Consider the following 21,838-nt stretch of genomic DNA (forward strand, 5'->3'; position numbering starts at 1 on the left):
GATTTTGTAGGTGGTGTAAGAAAGTGATCCTTTTTTTTTTCTTTTGCATGGAGCTGTCCAGTTTTTCCAGCACTATTTATTGAAAAGACTGTCTTTTCCCCACTGTGTATTCTTGCCTCCTTTGTCATACACTAATTGACCATATAAACATGAGGTTATATTTGAACTCTCTATTCCATTGAGCCTTGTTTCTGTTTTTATGCCAGTACCATACTGTTTTGATTACTAGAGCTTTGTAGTATAGTTTGTAGTATAGTTTGAAATTTAGGAACATATCCTAAATTTTGGCTACTTTGGGTCTTTGTAGTTCCATACAAACTTTAGGATTATTTGTTCTTTCTGTGAAAAATGCCATTGTAATTTTGATATAATTTGCATTGAATCTGTAGATTGCTTTGGATAGTATGGGCATTTTAAGAATATTCTTATCCATGAGCATACTATATCTTTCCAATTATTTGTGTTGTCTTCAATTTTTTTTCATCATTGTCATATAGTTTTCAACATACAGCTCTTTCACTTCCTTGGTTAAATTTATTCCTTTGTGTTTTGTTCTTTTTTGATGCAATTGTAAATGGGACTGTTTTCTTAATTTCTCTTTCTCATAGTTTGTTAGTAGTGTATAGAAATGCAACAGATCTCTGTTATGTTGACTTTGTATCTTGCAACGTTCCTGCATTCATTTATTCTAGTAGTCTTTGGGTACAGGCTTTAGGGACTTCTATTTATTGTATCATGTCATGAGTGAACAGTAAGTTTTATATCTTCCTTTCCAATTTGGATGCCTTTTAGTTTTTTTCCTTGCCTAGTTGCTGTGGCTACGACTTTCAACACTATGTTGAATAAAAGTAGTGAAGGTGGGCATTCTTGTCTTGTTCCTGATCTTACAGGAAAAGCTTTCAGCTTTTCACCATTGAGTAAGATGTTATATGTGGCCTTTATTATGTTGAGGTACATTCCCTCTGTTTCCACTTTGTTGAGAGATTTTATCATAAATGGATATTGAATTATGTGAAGTGCTTTTTATGCATCTTTCAAGATGATCATATGATGTTTATCCTTCCTATTGTTAATATGGTGTAGAACATTGATTGATTTGTGGATGTCGAACCATTATGAGATCCCTGGAATACAGCCCATTTGATCATGATGTGTGATCCTTTAACTGTATTATTAAATTTGGCTTGCTAATATCTTTTTGAGGATTTTTGCATATATGTTCACCAGTGATATTGGCCTGCAGTTTTCTTTCTTGTAGTGTCTTTGTCTGGTTTAGGTCATGGTAATGCTGGCCTTATAAAATGAGCTTGATAGCATTCCTTTCTTTTCAATTTTTTGGGATAGTTTGAGAAAGATAGGTATCAGCTCTTCTTTAAATGTTTGGTAAAATTCACCTATGAAGCCTTCTTGTCCTGGACTTTTGTTTGTTGGGTGTTTTTTGATTATTGATCCAACCTCCTTACTAGTAAATACTTATCTTCAGATTTTCAGTTTCTTTCTGATTCAGTCTTAGAAGACTGTGTTTCTAGGAATTTATTCATTTCCTCTAGGTTGTCCAGTTTTTTGCTCTGTAATTTTTCATGGTAATATATTTCTGTGATATTGGTTGCAAATTCTCTTTCATTACTGATTTTATTTATTTGGGCTTTCTTTCTTTCTTTCTTTCTTTCTGTCTGTCTTTTTTTTTTTTTTTTGGATGAGTCTTGCTAAAGGTTTATAAATTTTGTTTGTCTTTTCAAGGATTATCCCACCAAGTTTAAATTATGCCCAGAAGGGTTTATCTTTTCTAAGAATCAGCTCTTAGTTTTATTAATCTTTTTTACTTTTTATTTTACTCTCTATTTTTTTCTGCTCTGATCTTTATCATTTCCTTCCTTCCTCTAACTTTGGACTTTGTTCCTTTTCCTAGTTCCTTTAGGTATAAGGTCTGATTTCTGCTGTAGATTTTTCTTGTTTATGGAGGTGGACTTGTATTGCTAGACACTTCTGTCTTAAAATTGTGTTTGCTGTTTCCTGTTGGTTTTGGAGCAGTGTGTTTCCATTTTTGTTTCTTTTAAGATATTACAAAATTTTTTTAATGTTTATTTTTGAGAGCAAGAGAAAGAGAGAGAGACAGAGAGGGGGAGCATGAGCCAGGGAGGGGCAGAGAGAGGGAGACACAGAATCCGAAGCAGGCTCCAGGCTCCGAGCTGTCAGCACAGAGCCCAATGCGGGGCTCAAACTCAGGAATGGTGAGATCATGACCTGATGTGAAGTCAGATGTTTAACCAACTGAGCCACCCAGACACCCTGTCTTAAGATATTTATTGATTTCCTCTTTGATTTCTTTCTTGACTCATTAGTTATTTAGTAGCATGTTGTGTAGTCTCCATGTGTTGTTTGTTTTTCTCCAGTTTTCTTCTTTTTTTCCTCCATTTTTCTTCTTACAGTTATTTCTAGTATCATACCATTGTGGTCAGAAGAGATGCTTGGTATATTAGTCTTCTTTTATTTTTTTTTTAATTTTTTTCTTCAACGTCCATCCATCTTTGGGACAGAGAGAGACAGAGCATGAACGGGGGAGGGGCAGAGAGAGAGAGAGAGAGACACAGAATCGGAAACAGGCTCCAGGCTCTGAGCCATCAGCCCAGAGCCTGACGCGGGGCTCGAACTCACGGACCACGGGATCGTGACCTGACTGAAGTCGGACGCTTAACCGACTGCGCCACCCAGGCGCCCCCTTAGTCTTCTTTTAAATTCAAATTGTTTTGAGAGTTGTTTTGTGGCTTAATGTGATAATATTCTGAAGAATGGTCCATGTGCACTTGAGAAGAATGTATATTCTGCTGGTTTTAGATGGAATGTTCTGTATATATCTGTTTGGTGTATCTCACCTAATGTTTGTTCAAGGCCAGTGTTGTTGTTGTTTTTTTTTCTTTAATGTTTATTTATTTTTGAGACAGAGACAGAGTGCAAGTGGGGGAGGGGCAGAGAGAGAGGGAGACACAGAATCTGAAACAGGCTCCAGGCTCTGAGCTGTCAGCACAGAGCCCGACGTGGGGCTCGAACCCATGAACTGCGAGATCATGACCTGAGCCGAAGTCGGACGCTTAACCGACTGAGCCACCCAGGCGCCCCAAGGCCAGTGTTTTCTTATTAATTTTCTGTCTGAGTGATGTGTTCCATTGACATAGGTGAACTGTTAAAGTCCCCTCCTGTTACTGTATGACTGTCAATTTCTCCCTTTGTGTCTGCTAATATTTGCTTTTTCTGTAGGTGTTCCTCTGGTGCATAAATATTTACATGTATTATATATGTTTTCTTGTTGGGTTGATCCCTTTATCATTATGTGTGTAATCCCTGCTTTGTCTCCTTTTACATCCTTTGCTTTAAAGTTCATTTTGTCTGATGTAAATATTGCTACCTGCTTTTTGTCTGATACTAGGTATTGCTACCCCAGCCTTCTTTTTGTTTCCATTTCCATGGAATATCTTTTTTCATCCCTTCACTTTCAGTCTGTGTGTATCTTTAGATCCAAAATGAGTCTCTTGTAGGCAGTATATAGATAGATCTTCTTTTTTAATCCATTTAGTCACCTATGTCTCTTGATTGAAGCATTTAATCCATTTACATTGAAAATAATTATTGGTATGTATTTCCCTTTTATTAATGGTTTTCTGGTTGCTTTTGTAATTTTTCTCTGTTCCTTTCATTTTTTTTTCTCTCTTCCCTTGTGATTTGATGACTTTTTTTAGTGTTACATTTAGATTCCTTTCTCTTTATTTTTTGTGTATCTATTATAGGTTTTTGGTTTGTGGTTGCCATGAGGTTCATATATAACAACCTATATATTTATCAGTCTGTTTTAAGTTGGTAGTCATTTAAGTTCTAAGCATCCTGAAAGCACTACACTTTTACTCTTTTTTGCAACCGTGTTTTGTTTCTGATGTCATATTTTACATCTTTTTATTTAGTGTATCCCTTAACTAATTATTATAGATTCAGGTGATTTTACTAATTTTTCTTTTAATTCTCACACTAGCTTTTTTTTTTTTTTAATTTTTTTTAACGTTTATTTATTTTTGAGACAGAGAGAGACAGAGCATGAATGGAGGAGGGTCAGAGAGAGGGAGACACAGAATCTGAAACAGGCTCCAGGCTCTGAGCAGTCAGCACAGAGCCCGACGCGGGGCTCGAACTCACGGACCGCGAGATCGTGACCTGAGCCGAAGTTGGACACTTAACTGACTGAGCCACCCAGGCACCCCCACACTAGCTTTATAAGTGGTCGATCCACTGCCTTTTCTATGTGTTTGCCTGTACCAGTGATATATGTTTCTTTCAGGTATTTTCTTATTTTTAGTTACGGCCTTTCCTTTTATGCTTAGTGAAGTCTTTTTAATATTTCTTATAAAGCCAATTTAGTAGTGATGAACTCTTTTAGCTTTTTCTTGTCTGGGAAACTCTTTATACCCCGTTCACTTCTGAATGATAACCTTGCTGGGTAGATTATCTTTGATCCTTGGTTGGAAGTTTTTTCTTTTTTAGCACTTAAATAGATCATGCTCCCTCTCTTCTGACCTGCAAAGTTTCTGCTGAAGAATCTGTGGATAGTCTTGTGGGGGTTCCATTATATGTAACTAATTGCCTTTTCCTACTGCTTTTAAGATTGTCTTTATCTTTAATTTTTGACATTTTAAGTATGAGGTGTCTTGGTATGGATACCTTTTCCATCTCTTCATTGAAGTTCTTACTGTCTTCATCTGTTCATCTCATGAGTTTGGTAAATATCGTTATGACCATTAGTTTGAATTCTTTATTGAGTGGGTTACCTATATCCATTTTGTTTATTTCTTTTTTTGAGGTTTTATCTTGTTCCCTTGACTGGAACATATTCTTCTGTCTCTTTATTTTGCCCAGTCTGTGTTTGTTTTTGTGTTTAGGTTGTTCAGCCATCTCTTGGTCTTGAAAGAACAGCCTTATGTAGGAGTTGTCCTGTGGGGCCCAGAAATGCAATCTGCCCCGGTGCTCCAGAGGTATTCCCTGTGTGGGCCGCATGTGCCCCCCTGTTGTGACAGGGCCGCAGTTGCTACAGGCATACTGTTAGGCAGAGTTATTATCCTGTCAGCTGCAGGGTCTGGCTGAGCTGCTGGGTTGTATGGGCTTCTTAGTGGGGCACCATCCTCTGGCATTAGCAGTCTTGAGGGAGGATTCCAAAATGGCACTCTCCAGTGCTGGAGATAAGGCTGAATAAACTAGCAAAAATGGCTACTGCCAGTGTCTCAGTCCCTCCTGCCTCTCTGGTGCTTGCTCTGAGATTGGTAAAGTAGATCTCTTTTACCTATGTTTTGTGCACTGTTTTTATTAGTTTGTTTGTTTGTTTTTTGTTTTGTTTTTTTAAATCTGGTGTTTTTGCATTTGTTTCTGGATTGAGTGAGTCTGTGTGTGTGAGCCCTTTAAGGGTCGGTTTCGCTTTCCCTATAGTTCTGTAGTTTTTCTGGATATACTCCCTGCTGGTTTTCAAAGCCAGGCATTTTGAGGTCTTGTCTCTCCTGTGTAGGATATAAAGGTTGGGGTGCACAATGTGGAGCTTGGATCTTTTACGCCTCAGGGAAAAGTTCCATACCTTTGAGGTTCCTCCTGTCCATGGAGCACCACACCTGGGGTGTGGTTTATTACTTAGCAATATTTTATCTCTACCCCTTCTACCCATCTTGGTGTTTTCCCTTATTGTGGAGGATCTTTTCATCCAGTATGTATGTCCTCTTTATAGGGAATTATTTCAAACGTGATTCTAAATTGTTGTGTCCATGAAAGGAAGTGAGTTCAGGATCTTACTACCTACCATCTTGAACTGTGACCTTCCTATTATTAATTGTATGAAGCTGGGAAGGCCAGTCCATTAGGAAATGCAGCTCCATTGCTTTGTGAAGAGTTTTTGCTCTGATGAGAGCTTTTTGTTGAAGAAGAAATATAAGTCTGGAAGAGAACTGCACCAATCTAGAGGTGGATGTTTTGTGTATGTGGAAATCTGAGACTAAATTGAACTGAGAATATGGCTCTTAGGAAATTAATAAACTTATGTTAAGTGGTTTCTAGGCACCAAATCTTGGTTAAGTACAGCTCAAAATAGTCTAAGCTACTGAGGGTAAAATTAGAATAATAATAATCAAAAGAAAATAAACTACAGAATTTTTTGAACTTAGTGTTTTTTTAAGTTTATTTTTATTTACTTTGAGAGAGAGAGAGAGAGCAAGCAGGGAGGAACAGAGAGTGAGACAGAATCCCCAGCACTGTCAGTACAGAGCCCAGTGTGGGACTCGAACTCGTGAACCATGAGATCATGACCTGAGCCGAAGTCAAGAGTCAGACATTCAATGGACTGAGCCACCCAGGTGGACACTCAATGGACTGAGCCACCCCAGAACTTAGTTTTTTAAAATTCTCATACTTGAGAAAATGATTTACCAATCTATTTCCTAAAAGTAACTTATACGTAACATAACACATACATGGTCGAATCTTATTGCCATGTAGAGCTCTGTTTTCTGGTCAACGTTATTCCTTTGCTGCAAGAGCCAAAAGTGGCTTATTCTGAAACTTCCTGTCTCGTTTTAAACGTGTTCTGATTGAGAAACTCTGCTAAGTGTCAAAAGAAGTCTGGCCCTCTGTCAAGAGTGATGAGTTCTTCATAAGGAAATTCTGGAATTGCCTCTAGGCAGTATTTTAATAATTTCTTTGGAACCCTTTTTAATTGGTTATGTCAACTCTGGATCTGAATTTTCTAGTTTTATTATTTATTCTGAGTATGATAATTTGTATTTGAAGACTTACTCTGGGCTTTATCTATATTCATTGCACATTTATACTAATGAGGCTCAGGATGTATTTTGTCTTTGGCCAACCTGCACACTACTTTCGGGACATTGGAGAAGGGATGCCTTTTAAAAAGTCTGATTTGCAACTATGTATGTATGTATGGTCTATCAAGGTTACATAAAGAAAAGTAAGAATTTGTTGTTTAGAGAGTTTAATCCTAAATCGGTGTATACCACTGAAGCACAGAGCTTGAGAGATGTTTCTTTTCTGTAGTATTGAATACAAGAGATAATATACTTCAGAGTGAAAATAAAGTGAGAGAAACTGATGTTTGAGCTTCCTGAATCACAGATTTCAGTGGTCCATGGTCCACGGTCATAGGTGATACACACTTAATCACTTTTGATGGTAGGTTTCCAAGGTACTTTGGTGAGGTAGAGATAAAGGAATCACTTTAATTCACCACATGATTTTGACTTACATTACTTACTCACAGGTATACTTGAAAGCATTGTGATGTTGTGGAAAGGACATGGCTTGTGGAGCGTTACAGACCTGAGTTTAAATACTAATTATTAAGAGTGTGATATTAAATAAATCTAGTTAACCATACCTACATTTCTTCATCTGCAGAGCAAGTAGGAGTAATGATAATATTAGGACTTTTCATATAGCTATTGTGAGAATTAAACAAAATGACGTTTTTACAACACAAAGAAGAGTCTTTCTTTTAGGACATCCTCCTCCCACCCTCACTCCCACCCCAAGTATCATGGACTGAGAAATTAACATCATCAGGCGTTGCTCAGAAAGGCAGTTAAAAGTTTAAACGTAAGTTTTACATATTGATAGTCTTTAGATAAGGTCATTTTGAGTATTTTCAATGAAAGATATTATTTCAGTGAATTTGTAGGCCATCATATTTTAAAAGCAGAAACAATTTTAGGTTAGGTAACCTAGTCTTTAGGGCTTTTTTTTCTTCCACAAATACTGCTCTGGAAGGTGGTCTGGTGTTCAGTCACTTAGGCAAGGAGAGGACCAGTATAGAGGGCTGGGGAGTGTGTCCTTTTTAATAGGGTTACTAGCTTTTTTGAAGGTTTCAACAAGCCTGTTTATTTTTTTTTAAGTTTATTTATTTATTTTGACACAGAGAGAGAGCATGGTGCACACTTGGGCAGGGGAGGGACGGAGAGAGAAGGAGAGAGAGAATTCCAAGCAGGCTTTGTGTTGTCAGTACAGAGCCCCACACGGGGCTCCATCTCATGAGCCACGAGATCATGACCTGAGCTGAGATCAAGAGCCAGATGCTTAACTGACTGAGCCACCCAGGTGCCCCCAACAAGCCTTTTTAAAATTTGTGCTTGTAAGGAGTGTGATAGTTAATCATGCATTTACTGTCACATCTCCTATCTGTTAGCTTGGATGAGATAAATTACTATAAAGATAAACACAAAAGACCTTGAGCATCATTTTTTATAAGACTGTCTTTGGGCAATTTTTTTTTTTTTTTAATGTCCTATAAGATTTGAGTGCCTTATTTGGGTTTCTGTCCTTGGAGAGTAATAGCCAGTTGCTTGCTGAATTTCCAGCATTCAAAATAGAAAACAGTAGTTTTTTGAAATAACTTTGTAATCCTTCTGGTTATAAAACCAAAAGTTTTGGTATACTCCATTTATTATATTTATGATTTTCCTCTTTTCATTTTCCCAACTTATAATCTTTTAACCTCAGCAGTTTTCTTATGGGATTTTGAATATTTTTAGTTTTATACATCATATTGCAATATTAGACCATAGTAATCATTTTGCCTGGAATCTTTAAATATTTTTAAAGTGGTTTGAAGAATACATTTAAAAAGTTATCCTTCTGAGTAGCAAAAGTAAATTAATTTACTGCTGTTTTATTGAGTTAGGATACCGAAAGCACTAATACAGGTATGATCTTTTGGTATTTATATTGTTGGAGTGTTACTACTGAGCGAGTAACCTTATGCAAACTTTAAAATTCAGCTGGATTGTTTATACCTGTTAGTTGCTCGAAGTGAGATATTAGGTGAATCATAGAGACCACAATTTGGCAACTTTTAAAAGAGAGTTACAATTGGAGACACTTCTAGGCTTCCAGCAGTGCTGTTTAGAATCTAGGAAATTAAAAAAAAAAAAAAGTCTCAAGTAGTTATGGAATTAGTTGTGAGTTTAGAAACTTCATGTTAACTCTTAAAAACTGAGAACAAACTGAGGGTTGATGGGGGGTGGGGGGGGCTGGAGGGAGGGGAGGGTGGGTGATGGGTATTGAAGAGGGCATCTTTTGAGAGGAGCACTGGGTGTTGTTTGGAAACCAATTTGACAATAAATTTTCATATATTAAAAAAATAAAAAAAAGAAGAAAGAAATAAGAAACTTCATGTTAGTAAGCAAATTCAAATTACTTAATGTTATAAAAGTTAACAAAAATAAAATTGAGATATTTCATTCATTTTTTTATTCACAGAGAAACATACATTTTTAGGGGTATGAGGTACTGAGATAGCTATAGATATGAAATGATATAGTATGTGCTTTTTCTCTTAACTTTTTTCTTACTCCTTCCCCTCCTACTTTTTTTTAGTCCTTTCATAGTATAAACATTTTGCCTAACTCCTAAATTAGAAACCTTGGAAATTTACTCTTCTCTTCTTCCATTTTTCTCTTCTTCCATTTTTATGTCTAGGTGCCACCATTTTTTTCTCATATTCTTTGTCAGTCCTCCCATTTCTGAAGCTACTATGCCAGTTTCATTGCTAGTACTCTACACCACCACTGGAATTATCTTTCAAAAATACCAAGTGCCTGATAATTGATTCAGCCATTTTTCTATGCTGCTAATGATCACCAACATTATCCAGTTTAGATTTCCTTTATTTCTTTTTGAGAAGAAGCTAATAGGTAGAGAGATCAATAAAGGAACAGTAGTTTGGTAGTGAAGTAAGTGATGGGAAAGTCATGAGCCACGCAGCAGAAAAAATAAATCTTAAATAATTGAGTCCTTTGTAGAGCTAACTTATTATCTGTTCTCTTTCTTATTATAATTAGTTTCGTCCACTTCTGTTTTCTGAGAGTTAAAGCTTCCCCAGAATTCTAGAATATTTTCACAGACTTTCCTCCAGCATAATCAAGTATGGTTTGAGTTTTTCTTTTTGCATAGTTTGAACAGGATAAATTACAGTGTTCATGGATAAAAGGTGACAGGTAATGTTATAAAAAGGCAACAGATTAAAAAAAGGAACTCTGAAACAAATGGAATAACATAAGGAGGAGTAGTTAATGAGATGTGGAATAATTTAATTAGTCTGGAACTGAGAATTTAGAATACAAAATAAATTTATGGACGATGCTTAAACTTTCAGCTTATTTAATCTAAAATAATTTCTTCAAAAATCTTATTTTCATGTTAGTTACAGGAACACACTTAAAAGAAGGGAGTACTTTAATTACAAATATGTTTACTTCCTTATTGTACTGTGGAAGATGTGTACTTTGAAAAGTCCCATGCCTTATGTCTGCCGGAGGAAATGGATGAAGACTAAAGCTTAATGGAATTTTTCATCTCATGGAGTCAGGTTGAATCTGCAGCTCTCTTAGGGAAACCACAGTTCCTGGAATTTTCTAACTTTTCTCAGGGCATTTAGACTGATCTTCAGGATTGGAATGAACCCCAAGTTCCCAAAGCAACTCTCAGAATTGACTGGCTTCTTTTGGTTTATTTATATATACAGAGTGATTGAGACTGATCTGTTTCTTATTCTAAAGCTAATTCAAACTTGGTACTTAGAGGTTGGTTCTAAATGAATCCTAAATGTAACCAAGATTTGGGAAGAAAAGTTATCTTGTTGGCACCAAGAGAAATAGTAGAAGAGATAATCTTTAAATCACAAAAAGTTATTTTCTTGCACTGTATATACATTGGTTTCTGTCTTGCCTGGAGCTTCTGGTAGTGTGGGATCTAACTTGGTACCGACTGTGGTTAGTGAAAATGAGCATGACTGTGAGAAAATAATGTTATATACTGTTACAAGATGACGAGTCATTTAGGAAGCAAAGATATGCTTTATTATTAGAACAGTGTGGAAGCATTTCATTTGCCATAAAAGACAGAAAGAAAGATTTATATTGTGTCAGTACTTTCGGGATTTTTGGCTGTGTAAAGGTTTATAGAGTTAAGGGATTTCATGAACAGAGTGAGTAATGGTCAAGTAAATCACACTTAATATAGCCTTTAAATTAATATAGCATGTTATAATGGTTAAGACCATGTGGCCTCTGGGTTCCAATCACATGGATTCAAATCCCAGCTTTACCAGTTGTTAATGATAAGATCTTGGGCAAGTTAGTGTGCTCAAGCTCCTCTTAGCTTTTTTAAATTTTTAAACTTTTGTTATTTTGAGAGAGAGAGAGAGAAAGAGACACCGCATGTGCTGAAGAGCACAAGTCAGGGAGGGGTAGAGAGAGGGGGAGAGAGAATCCCAAGCAGGCTCAGCGCTGTCATTGCAGAACCTGAGGACGAGCTCGATCCCATGACTGTGAAATCATGAGCTGAGCTGAAATCAAAAGTCAGATACTTAACTGACTGAGCCACCCAGGTGCCCCTGTTTTTTGTTTGTTTGTTTGTTTGTTTTAAGTGGGAGTGGTTAGGGTGGAGGTGAGGAGACATTAAATGAGATATACCATGTAAATAGCAGCACAGTATAGTAGTAATGTTACTGTTACTGAAGTTCTTTTTCAAGCAACTTTTATTATCTTTAGTTTTCTATTCCCTATCATGGTCCTGATGTAAATCATGGGATCAAAAACAGAAATCTGAATGGGTATTTTCTTTGAGTCATAAAAACACAAGGAGATATTATGTCATAAACTTAAATTTTTAACTGCCCATATTTAGCTTCACAGATAATATGTCTTAACAACATCCATCTTGAAATTTCAAAATAAAAAAAAATTAAATTCAGTTAGCCTTGGATGAAAGTTTGGAGTTTTGGAATTTGTTATTTGAGAGAGAGAGAGACAGAGAGAGAGAGAATGTGCACACAAGTTGGGGAAAGGGGCAGAGGGAGGGGAAGGAGGGAGGGAGGGAGAGAGAGAGAGAGAACACGAGAACACATCTCAAGCAGGCTCTATGCTAAGCATGGAGCCTGATGTGGGACTTGATTCCATGACTCTGAGATCATGACTTGAACCAAAATCAAGAATTGTATGCTCCACTGACTGAGCCACACATGTGCCCCATGGAATTTGTTAGAACCTTTAGGTCACTAGAATGTTGTTAAGGCAGCCCTGACGCAGGGCACCAGTAGATCAAGTTGATGGGAGCCGCTGGGACAATGATTGGAATATATGCTTCCACAGTGACAGCTGTGGTTCATGTAGAAGGAAAGATAGACATACTTTCATTTTTAAGTGATCTGAAGTGTCTGGAAATAGAGTAGACATTTTCTTTTTTGAATGCTGCTTTGGTACCAGTATGTATTAGTTTTCATTGGTGTCACTTGACAGGGTTACATGTAATCTCGTTATCCATTTTTTGAATAACTATTACTGTATTAGACCCTCTCACATAAGTACAGGATTCTTTAAATTTTTTTTTTTTTAACATTTATTTATTTTTGAGACAGAGAGAGACAGAGCATGAATGGGGGAGGGTCAGAGAGAGGGAGACACAGAATCTGAAACAGGCTCCAGGCTCTGAGCCATCAGCACAGAGCCAGACGCGGGGCTCGAACTCACGGACCGCGAGATCATGACCTGAGCCGAAGTCGGCCGCTTAACCGACTGAGCCACCCAGTCGCCCCGTACAGGATTCTTTAATCAAATATATATATATTTTTTTTCACCAAAGGTTAACTTTTGTGACAAAATGTTCTTTATGAACCATTCATCTCCTTTAAACATTCCTATGTCTTTTGACATATATATCCCTAGATGACTTAGTTTTAATCATAAGACTAAAATCTATATTAAGGAAAATAAGTTTTGATGGAGGCATTTTATATATCGTTAAAACTACTTTTGTTTTATTATCCCTCTTTCCATTGGGAAGGAACCTTGACAGTAGTTGTTAAGAAAAATATCTGAAATGTTTATATTAAGTTGGGTACAATTTAATTGGACTAAAAAAATATATATGTTTAACAAATAATTTAAAAAACACATGCTAAAGAATGGAAAGTGGTTGCTGTAGGTAGATATCTTTTAGAAAGCTTGAAGGGGCATCTTTTCCATTTCTGTGTCAGAATCCTTGAGAAGATCTGCTTGGCAGTCTCCATTTTTAAGAAGCTTCTCAGGGGGTGCCTAGATGGCTTGGTTGGTTAAGCGTCTGACTCTTGACTTCAGGTCAAGTCATGATTTCACTGGTTCATGAGATCGAGCCTCAAGGCGGGCTCTGTGCTGACAGCACGGAGCCTGCTTGGGGTTCTCTCTCTCCCTTCCTCTCTTTGCCCCTCTCTCATGCATGCACACACACTCTCTCTCAAAATAAATAAATAAACTTAAAAAAAACCTCTCAGGTAATTTTTATGCATTGTAATGTTTTAGAAACATTGCTGAACTCTCCACCTACAGCTTTTATCATATTAGCATCTGCTCTTTTGATGGAAACTACTCTTCCTCCATGAGGGGAAGAACAAGGATGAGCCGAGGTACTGTACCTGATGACCTGCCCTGACCTATGCTGTGAAATTTCCCAAACTTTCAGTGTCAGCCTTAGTTTCTGCTCTAAGCCCTCTCTCAACTGTGGCTCCTGTGGTGACGGATCATGTGAATGGTGATACACACCTTATATGTTCCCTGAAGTGTCAGTATTTCCTAGCAAGGTAGGAATTGCAGATGAGGATATTTAAGAGAGCTTAAGTGGTCTTCTGGGGCCAGGTTTGAAACTGAGGTAAATTTATTTTGAAGATCGATACCTGCTACCCTCCTTTTTAGTGGAAAGAAAATGGGCTGTGGATTCAGATATGCTTGGGTTGGAAGTGTGCCTCTCTCATTTATTGGCTTTACTAGCAACTCTTAACACTTCCCTAACTTCGGTGTCTGCATCTAAAAAGTAGGCTCAATAATTGTTCAATTCTAAGGTTATTGTGAGGATTAATGACCTGATGCACATTTTTAGAATGCTTCAGCATATTTTTAATAGTTTTTAACCCAAGTAGGCATTTCAGTAAATGATGACTATTATTTAGTAACTTAAGATAAGGCATATATGCCTTATGAAGTTAACCATTTACAAGCTATATGATTTTGTCACATTATGAAGTATATATTTTTTTCTGTTCCAATGTGGTATGATAGCTAGAAACAAGGAAGATACAACATGTGCGTAGGGAATTTTTCAGGGGGGAAAAGCAATGTAGGTGCCTTTTTTGTTGTTGTTGCTACCCATATCCTAGTAAGTTCTAAATTTGATTCTAGCCCAGACCTTTCTTAAATCTCCAGACTATTATAGCTCTGATGTTTACATTGAAATCCCTGCAAGACATCTCCAACAGGTAATCCTTTAATATGCCCTAGTGTAATTTGGTCTCTTTCTTCCAACAGCAGATCTTCTTCCAGGTTTCCTTATATCACTGAATGGAATTGTTATCCAACTTCATTCTCCACAAAATTGAATCTTTCACCAAATTCTTCTGTTAGCCCATAAATCTTCCTGCCTTCTCTCCGCATCTTTACCACCACCACTTTAGTCTAATCTGTCACCTCACACCTAACTCCTCCCCTTTACCTTTCTTGCTCATCTCCGTAACTCAGCCAAATTTGGTAATTTTTCAATGTGTAATTGATTGATACTATATTTAAAACCCTCTGGTAATTTTGCCTTATTGACTTCTTCTGCCCCATTTTGTCTCACGTATGTTCTCTCTCTAGCTGTGACTGGCCCTTCTGCTTCTCTTTCTTTTTTTTTTTTTTTTTTTTTTTATTTTTTTTTTTTTAACGTTTATTTATTTTTGGGACAGAGAGAGACAGAGCATGAACGGGGGAGGGGCAGAAAGAGAGGGAGACACAGAATCGGAAGCAGGCTCCAGGCTCTGGGCCATCATCAGCCCAGAGCCCGACGCGGGGCTCGAACCCACGGACCGCGAGATCGTGACCTGGCTGAAGTCGGATGCTTAACCGACTGCGCCACCCAGGCGCCCCCTGCTTCTCTTTCTTGACTCAGAATGTGCTTTTCTCATAATGCTTTGAGACCTTAGTACTTGCTGTTCCTAGACTGCCCCATACTTTTCAGATCTCATCTTAAGTAGTCTTTAGGTCTTTGCTGACCTCTGGGCTAAATCAAATCTCCTGTTATTAAATCTCATGGCTTACCCCTTCCCCTGTTTTTAATAGCGTTGATCTCTGTTTACAGTTACGTATTTGCATCGTTATTGGATACTGTCTGATATCCCAAGTAAAATGTAAGTTCTATGAGGGTTGAGAATTTCCGTGTTTACAAAGGCCTAGAACAGCCCTGACAACAGATGAGAAGTAATAAATGACTGCCTGAAATACATAACTAGGCAATTAAAATACAAAGTGTTTAATTCTAAAGTGAGGTAAGTACAGATGGAGTCACAGTGTTGGCATATTAAACATTGTTATTTGGGAATACTTTAGTTATTGTAGCATTTGTTTGATCAGCCTCTAATTTTACTTTTTCTATTAAAAATAAAGATAAGTAGTATTTTGAATTTTAAATTTCCCAGTACAGATTAAGATCTTTCAGAAGTTGATTGTACTTGAATGTAGCTTCAGAGTCAAAACTTCCCCCTTTCCTCACATCTGCACACGATTCGGAAGCTTAAAATTCAAAAACATATAGCTGGTTACATACTTCTTGATGCTTACCGTATGGAACGTGTTCATGTATGTTTGTTGCCTACGGCATAACAATTTTAAAATGCTACCAGAATTTTCAAAGTCAAATGATCATAGATTTTATAGTAGGTTTCTCAGCTTTTATAAAAATTAAAAAGGAATCAAGAAGATTAATATAATATTGGAATTAAGCTTCTGTGTTGCTCGTTGGTATTTGGACCTCAAGTTAAGTGCATGACTGTTGTTGGCAGCTTGAACTTTTATTCTGAAAACTCTTAAGACTTTAGTATTTTCTTGGAAGTTGGTTTAGTACTGTTGTTTACATTTTAAAATTAGTGCTTTGAATAAGATTTTGGTTTCCATCTCTCCTGAATTCTCCCTAGGAGTGCACAACTTCAAAAATAAAGAGGCACAGTCAGCAGAAAAACGAGGTGGTCTGAGCATTTATGCGTTAAATATGCATGTTAATTAGGAAAAAAATTAGAAAAATATGAAAACAGATGTTACATAAATTATTGCAGTCCCAGGGCAGCAGTAACTTATACACTGACAATAATTTTTATATGTGCATGTGTATGTCTATTTCTAGATTTTCTCAATATTTATGCAATTCCATAGAGGATAACTAGAAAAAGAACTGGTATATCCTTTCAGTGAGACTAATGGTAAACATTTTCTCTGCATATAGATGGCTGAAGAAGTCTAGTTTCATACAGTATTACTGTAGAGATAAAGCCTCTGTTAGCTAACTCTGCCTTGTAGGTGTTTTTCTCCTTTTTGGTTTCTCTGATGGTATGCCAATAAAATATTTCATTGGATATATCCTGTCAGAGCAAGAAAGTAAATTACTTTCGGAGCAATGTATGACATGTAGAATTGACCTGAGTGTAAAGTATGTATTTAGAAATAAAACAAATTATAACTACTCAGGATACTGATTATATTAGCAGTTTTTCTTTGGTTGTGAATAGCCATTATGAAGTAATAGCCATCATTCTCTGAATAGTATTGACACAGTAGTGTGACAATATAGATTAACTATTATATAAACACACATTTGTGAAATACACATATATTGGAATAGTTGAAAGATATTTGAATGTCCTTCATTCTAAAGAGCCACCCATAGAATAAAAATAGTCTGTATTTTTACAAAGGAAAGATAAGAAATGGAGACATGTAGCAATTTTTAGCTCAACCATACAGAAAAAGCATGTGACTATATTACTGTCCAAGGAGGTGTAGACTGTATTTAGGTATCTTTCACACATATATTGTATAATTTAGAAATGAATTGTTGGTAATTTTTCAGATAAGATTGAAAGTTAAAATAAGGAAATGCTACATCAGAACATAATAAATCATTCTCTTTATCAAACAAACAACATGAATTGTATTCAATACAAGAGCATAAAAGTTTCTGGACATCTGTTTAGAGGTCAATGCCACGTTAATCTGTTCTTTACATATCATACTTTGTTACTTGGTTTTAATAGCATATGATGCTAAAATGTGTTTTAAATAATTTCTTTTGAATCTCAGTAGGTTTCAGTTATATCTATTGTCATAATGCTTTTCAGTTCTGTGGTATTGATTTATGTTTCACATTATAGTACCTAATTACTTTTGTCCTTTTGTACATATGTTGAGCTACTAATAAGTTCTAACAGGTTATAGGGAGTAAACTATATAGAATGAAATCTAGAGGAAAGTGATAGTAATGTTGAGTAATTTGATATTATTATTAAGAGGTTCTTTACTTACATTAGATAGCTATTTAAGAAAGTCAGTTGTCATTCTTGCAGATTTCATGTAGATTGTATCTGTGTCATATGACTTACGGAAGAATATTAGTTACAGGTGATAAGACATTTTTCTTTTTCTCTATGCAAAAAAGCTAGAGAAATTACTTTTTACATCACAAATAATATTTACTTGTTGCACTGATACATCAGTATTTGAATTTGACATTTTATTAATGTTTGGAATACTTTTCAATGGAATTTTTCCCCATGTTTGTTTTCAAATGGCAGTTTTCCATTTTTTTATTCTTTGTAATTTTAGTACTTGGTATTATTTTACTATGTATTAGAATAGCGTGTTTATTATTTGAACACTTTCATGTCAATGAAATGAAGTTGTAACGTGATTTGTTTCATATGGAGGTGTTTTAGATTTAAAGTTTTTGTAGTACCATTTATTTTAAGTAAAATAAAATGGCTTCCTTTCTTCCAGAAGTTAAAATAGATGATAGAAAGAGTGATTAGTGAGTAGGCTAACACTTGTCGTCCAAAAGCTTAAAATAGTATGACCTAAATTTTTTCAGCTTGCCTTTTTATTGTTTGCTTTGGTTCAGGGTTCCTTTTGGGATAGGAATGTGTGAGGCTATTTTATTTATTTATTTTTCTAGGTATTTGCTTCTTTGTCAGAAGCTTGGTTGAGGGAAAACTCAAGTGATCTCTATTTCTTCATTCTTCTTTGCTTCCTGTTTGCCAACCAAGACTTGTATTTGGAGAACTCTGTTGTACTGAATCTGAAGTCATCTTCAGATTAGAGCATGCATTTTCAGGTGTCAGTTAGATTTCTGGATCAATAAAGATCTCCTGAAAGGTAAGCATATATTTATTCAAAATGTACCTTTAAAAATTGAATGCTATCAGTATCTGTCTTAGTCTCTGGGCTGCTGTAACAAAAATTCCATAGACTTGGTGACCTACAAACAGCAGAAATTTATTTGTAACAATTCTCACAGTCTTCACAGAGACTGAGAAGTCCAAGATAAAGGTGCCAGCAGATGCAGTGCTTGATTCACAGACCACCATCTTCTTTGTGTGTCCTCACATGGTGGAAGGAGTGAGAAACCTCTCTAAGGTCTCTTCTTATAAGGACACTAATCCCATTCATGAGGGTTCCACCTGTCATAGACTCTGGGTCTGGAGTCCTCTCTTGTCCAGCAAGAAAGTGGGATGCAGGACTAAAAATGCGAGAGAGGCTAATGTCCTGGGAGGAGACAAAAGTCCCCAGTAAGAGTCCTTGCTCTGTTTTTATGAGGATCAGAAGGCTTACAAGTGTGATGGACATGCACAAAGAGACAACGAAACCATGAACATGAACTCATGGGTGGGGGGAGGGGAAGAAGGTTTTGGAGATACGTGGTGTTAGAGGTTTGGGTAAATACAAAACAAAATCTGGGTGGAAGGTTGTTTATAGCAGAAGAGAGGCCCCACCTCTGTTTACCTAAACTGGCCTAGGGGACAAGAAAGCCTGAGCATGCTACCTCACTGTCAGCAAGGCATCTTTCTTTTGCTAATTAGCTCTGCTCTGGGCAACTTTGCCCCACTGTGGTCTGTAGCCCTATTTACCTGTTTACCTAATTTGGTCCTTCCTTCCTCTGAAAGCAGCTTTCTGCTATACTAAGTTAGGGGGCCTTTCTGCCCTGAATACCTAATCTTGTTTACCTCATCTTGGATGTTTTCTTCCTGAGATTCCCTGTTCTTATACCTTTGTCCTATACTGGGGGCCTTTGCCCCATTTACCTAATGTTATTTACCTAAGCTTGTTTACCCAAACTTGGGTGTGTATATCCTATGACTTTCTATTTCTTTATGCCTTGTTAACTCATCCCTGCAAGCTCAGGGAATTCCTAAGCTTATTCCACATCTCCACCCTTATAATCTATATTCCCATTTCATCGTGTATTCCCATTACATTGGGAATTAAGATTTCAACATGTGAGTTTTGGGGGGGACATAAACACTTATCAATAAAATATCCTTGGGGCGCCTGGGTGGCGCAGTCGGTTAAGCGTCCGACTTCAGCCAGGTCACGATCTCGCAGTCCGTGAGTTCGAGCCCCGCGTCAGGCTCTTGGCTGATGGCTCAGAGCCTGGAGCCTGTTTCCGATTCTGTGTCTCCCTCTCTGCCCCTCCCCCGTTCATGCTCTGTCTCTCTCTGTCCTAAAAATAAATAAACGTTGAAAAAAAAATTAAAAAAAATCCTTATTATAGTAATATGTTCTGTAGATTCATTTTTGTGCGTGTGTGTGTGCGTGTGTGTGTGCGCGCGCGCGCACACGCGCGCGTTTACACAATCTGCCAGATTTAGATTGTAGGCTTTTTCAGGGAATGATGTTGTTCTCTAACAGTTACTCAGAGTTCCCTGATTACTTTCTTTCCACTTCTTACATCTATCTAGTCATCAGTTTCCAATCTTTTCCTTACCCTTTCCCTTATTGTTTTCCTTCTCCTTTAACTGAGCCTTCATAGGGGGCCTTAAAAAATGTTTTCCTGCCAGCGTACTTTTAGCACATTCCATATAGAAGGCTTTTTGGTATCCATATCTCTTTCTGTCCCCCTCCCCGCCACCTTCATTAAATTTGTTAAAGGAGTAGCAAAACTAGAATTATTGAACTTAGAGTTGAAGGTGTCTCAGATAGGAGGAATTCACATTTATTTTAACACAACCATTGTAAGGAATAAAATTTACATTTATGAGCCAATTTCCACAGGCATAAATGTACCAATGAAAGTGAAACAAAAGCTGAAATAGTTTTTACCCTAGCTACCTGAAATGTGTGCAGTGCTCTATTCTATTCTAATCTTTGTATATTTCTCTTACTACATGCTGCTTCCCATAACTAAATTTATTTCCCTGTCTAGTAACGGATTGCCTTTGCAATTTCAGAAACCATACTTTACATCACCTGTGTGTAAATCATCACCTGTGATACTTTACATCACTTGCTCATGACTGACTCATTGGGAAGTAAATGGAATCCATTTGTTTTCTATCTCAGTCAAGCTGCCCTTTATCTGTCTTCTCCATGCTTCTCATCTCTCTCTATATTCACTACAAGCTATCACATGTTGTGGTCAAAAAGCTGGGTAACTGCTGGGAAACACCAGAGCACTTAGTTGGTTCTTCTATAGTGAGAACACAGGTACAAATGGTCATATCTCAAAATTTGAAGAAGGGATAAACCTTAGATAAAACCATCCCTTATAGTTAAGTATATATTTCTTTATTCTCTTCTTGCTTGTTCTATGTAAATTGTATGTGCATGCTGATGCCTTCAAATCATTCTGGGTTTAATACATTTTTAACTTTTTAAGTCCTCTATATCAGCTTAGAATAACCCAGATCCTTTTGCAAAGTGATCTCTTTCAGTACCCCTTCCCATCACATTTATCGTTTTTGTCCTTTAAAAAATTGCAAGCATTTTTTTTCTGATTATAAAAGTAAAAGCTGTGGTAGGAAGGATGGAGTATATAAAAAAGTAAAAAGATGATAAAAATTATCCCTAATCAAATGCAGGAAAAGAAATTCTAAGAGAGAAGTTCATAGTGAAAAATGTTAACAGTAAGAAAAAAGAAAGAGCTCAAATAACTATATACCTAAAGGAACTAGAAAAAGAACAAACTAGGCCGTAAGGTAAGAGAATAACAAAGAGCAAAAATAAATGAAAATGAGACAAAAATGACAAGAGAAAATATCAGTGAAAGTAAGCTATTTTTTCCAAAATACAGACAAAACTAGTTACATGTCAAAAAAAAAAAAAAAAAAAAGAGGACTCAAAAGATAAAATTAGAAATGAAAGAGGAGATATTATAACTGACACCATAGAAATACAAAGATCAAGGGTGCCTGGGTGGCTTAGTCATTTGAGTGTCTGACTTTGGATCAGGTCATGATCTCACAGTTTGTGAGTTTGAGCCCCACATTGGGCTCTATGCTGACAGTGTGGAGCCTGGATCCCGTTTTGAGTTCTGTGTCTGCCTCCGTCTTTGTGCCTCCCCTGCTCGTGCTCTGTTTCTCTTTCTCAAAAACAAATAAACATTAAAAAAAAGAAAAGAAAAGAAATATAAAGATCATAACAGACTACTGTGAACAATTATACACCAAAGAATTAGGTACCTGGAAGAACAGAGAAATTCCTGAAAACTTACAACTTACCAAGGCTAAATCATGTCAAATAGAAAATTCGAACAGACCAATCACTAGTAAGGAGATTGAGTAATCAAAAACCTCCCAAGAAAGAAGAGTACAGGACCTGATGCCTTCACAGGTGAATTCTACCAAACATTTAAAGTAGAATTAATGCCATTCCTTTTCAAACTCTTCCAAAAAATAGAAGAGGAGGGAATACAGTTGACCCTTAAACAACATAGATTTGAACTGATGTGGATTCACTTTTATGTGGATTTTTTTGATAAATATAAT

The 21,838-nt window shown here is 36.7% G+C and overlaps 1 protein-coding gene across 6 annotated transcripts in view; it reads left to right on the forward strand.

The window, feature by feature from the left end:
- Window positions 1-21,838, forward strand: part of TBC1D5 (TBC1 domain family member 5) — a 550,248-nt gene that overhangs the window by 120,985 nt on the left and 407,425 nt on the right. For 3 of the 6 annotated variants that reach the window (XM_030328643.1, XM_030328649.1, XM_030328648.1), the window contains exon 3: window positions 18,031-18,230. The exons of the other annotated variants lie outside the window; for them this stretch is intronic. The gene's annotated coding sequence lies outside the window, so the exon portion shown is untranslated. The remainder of the gene's footprint in view (window positions 1-18,030; window positions 18,231-21,838) is intronic. 6 annotated transcript variants of the gene reach the window in all.

This window comes from Lynx canadensis, chromosome C2 (assembly GCF_007474595.2).
Source record: "Lynx canadensis isolate LIC74 chromosome C2, mLynCan4.pri.v2, whole genome shotgun sequence".
Classification (NCBI taxonomy): Eukaryota; Metazoa; Chordata; class Mammalia; order Carnivora; family Felidae; genus Lynx; species Lynx canadensis.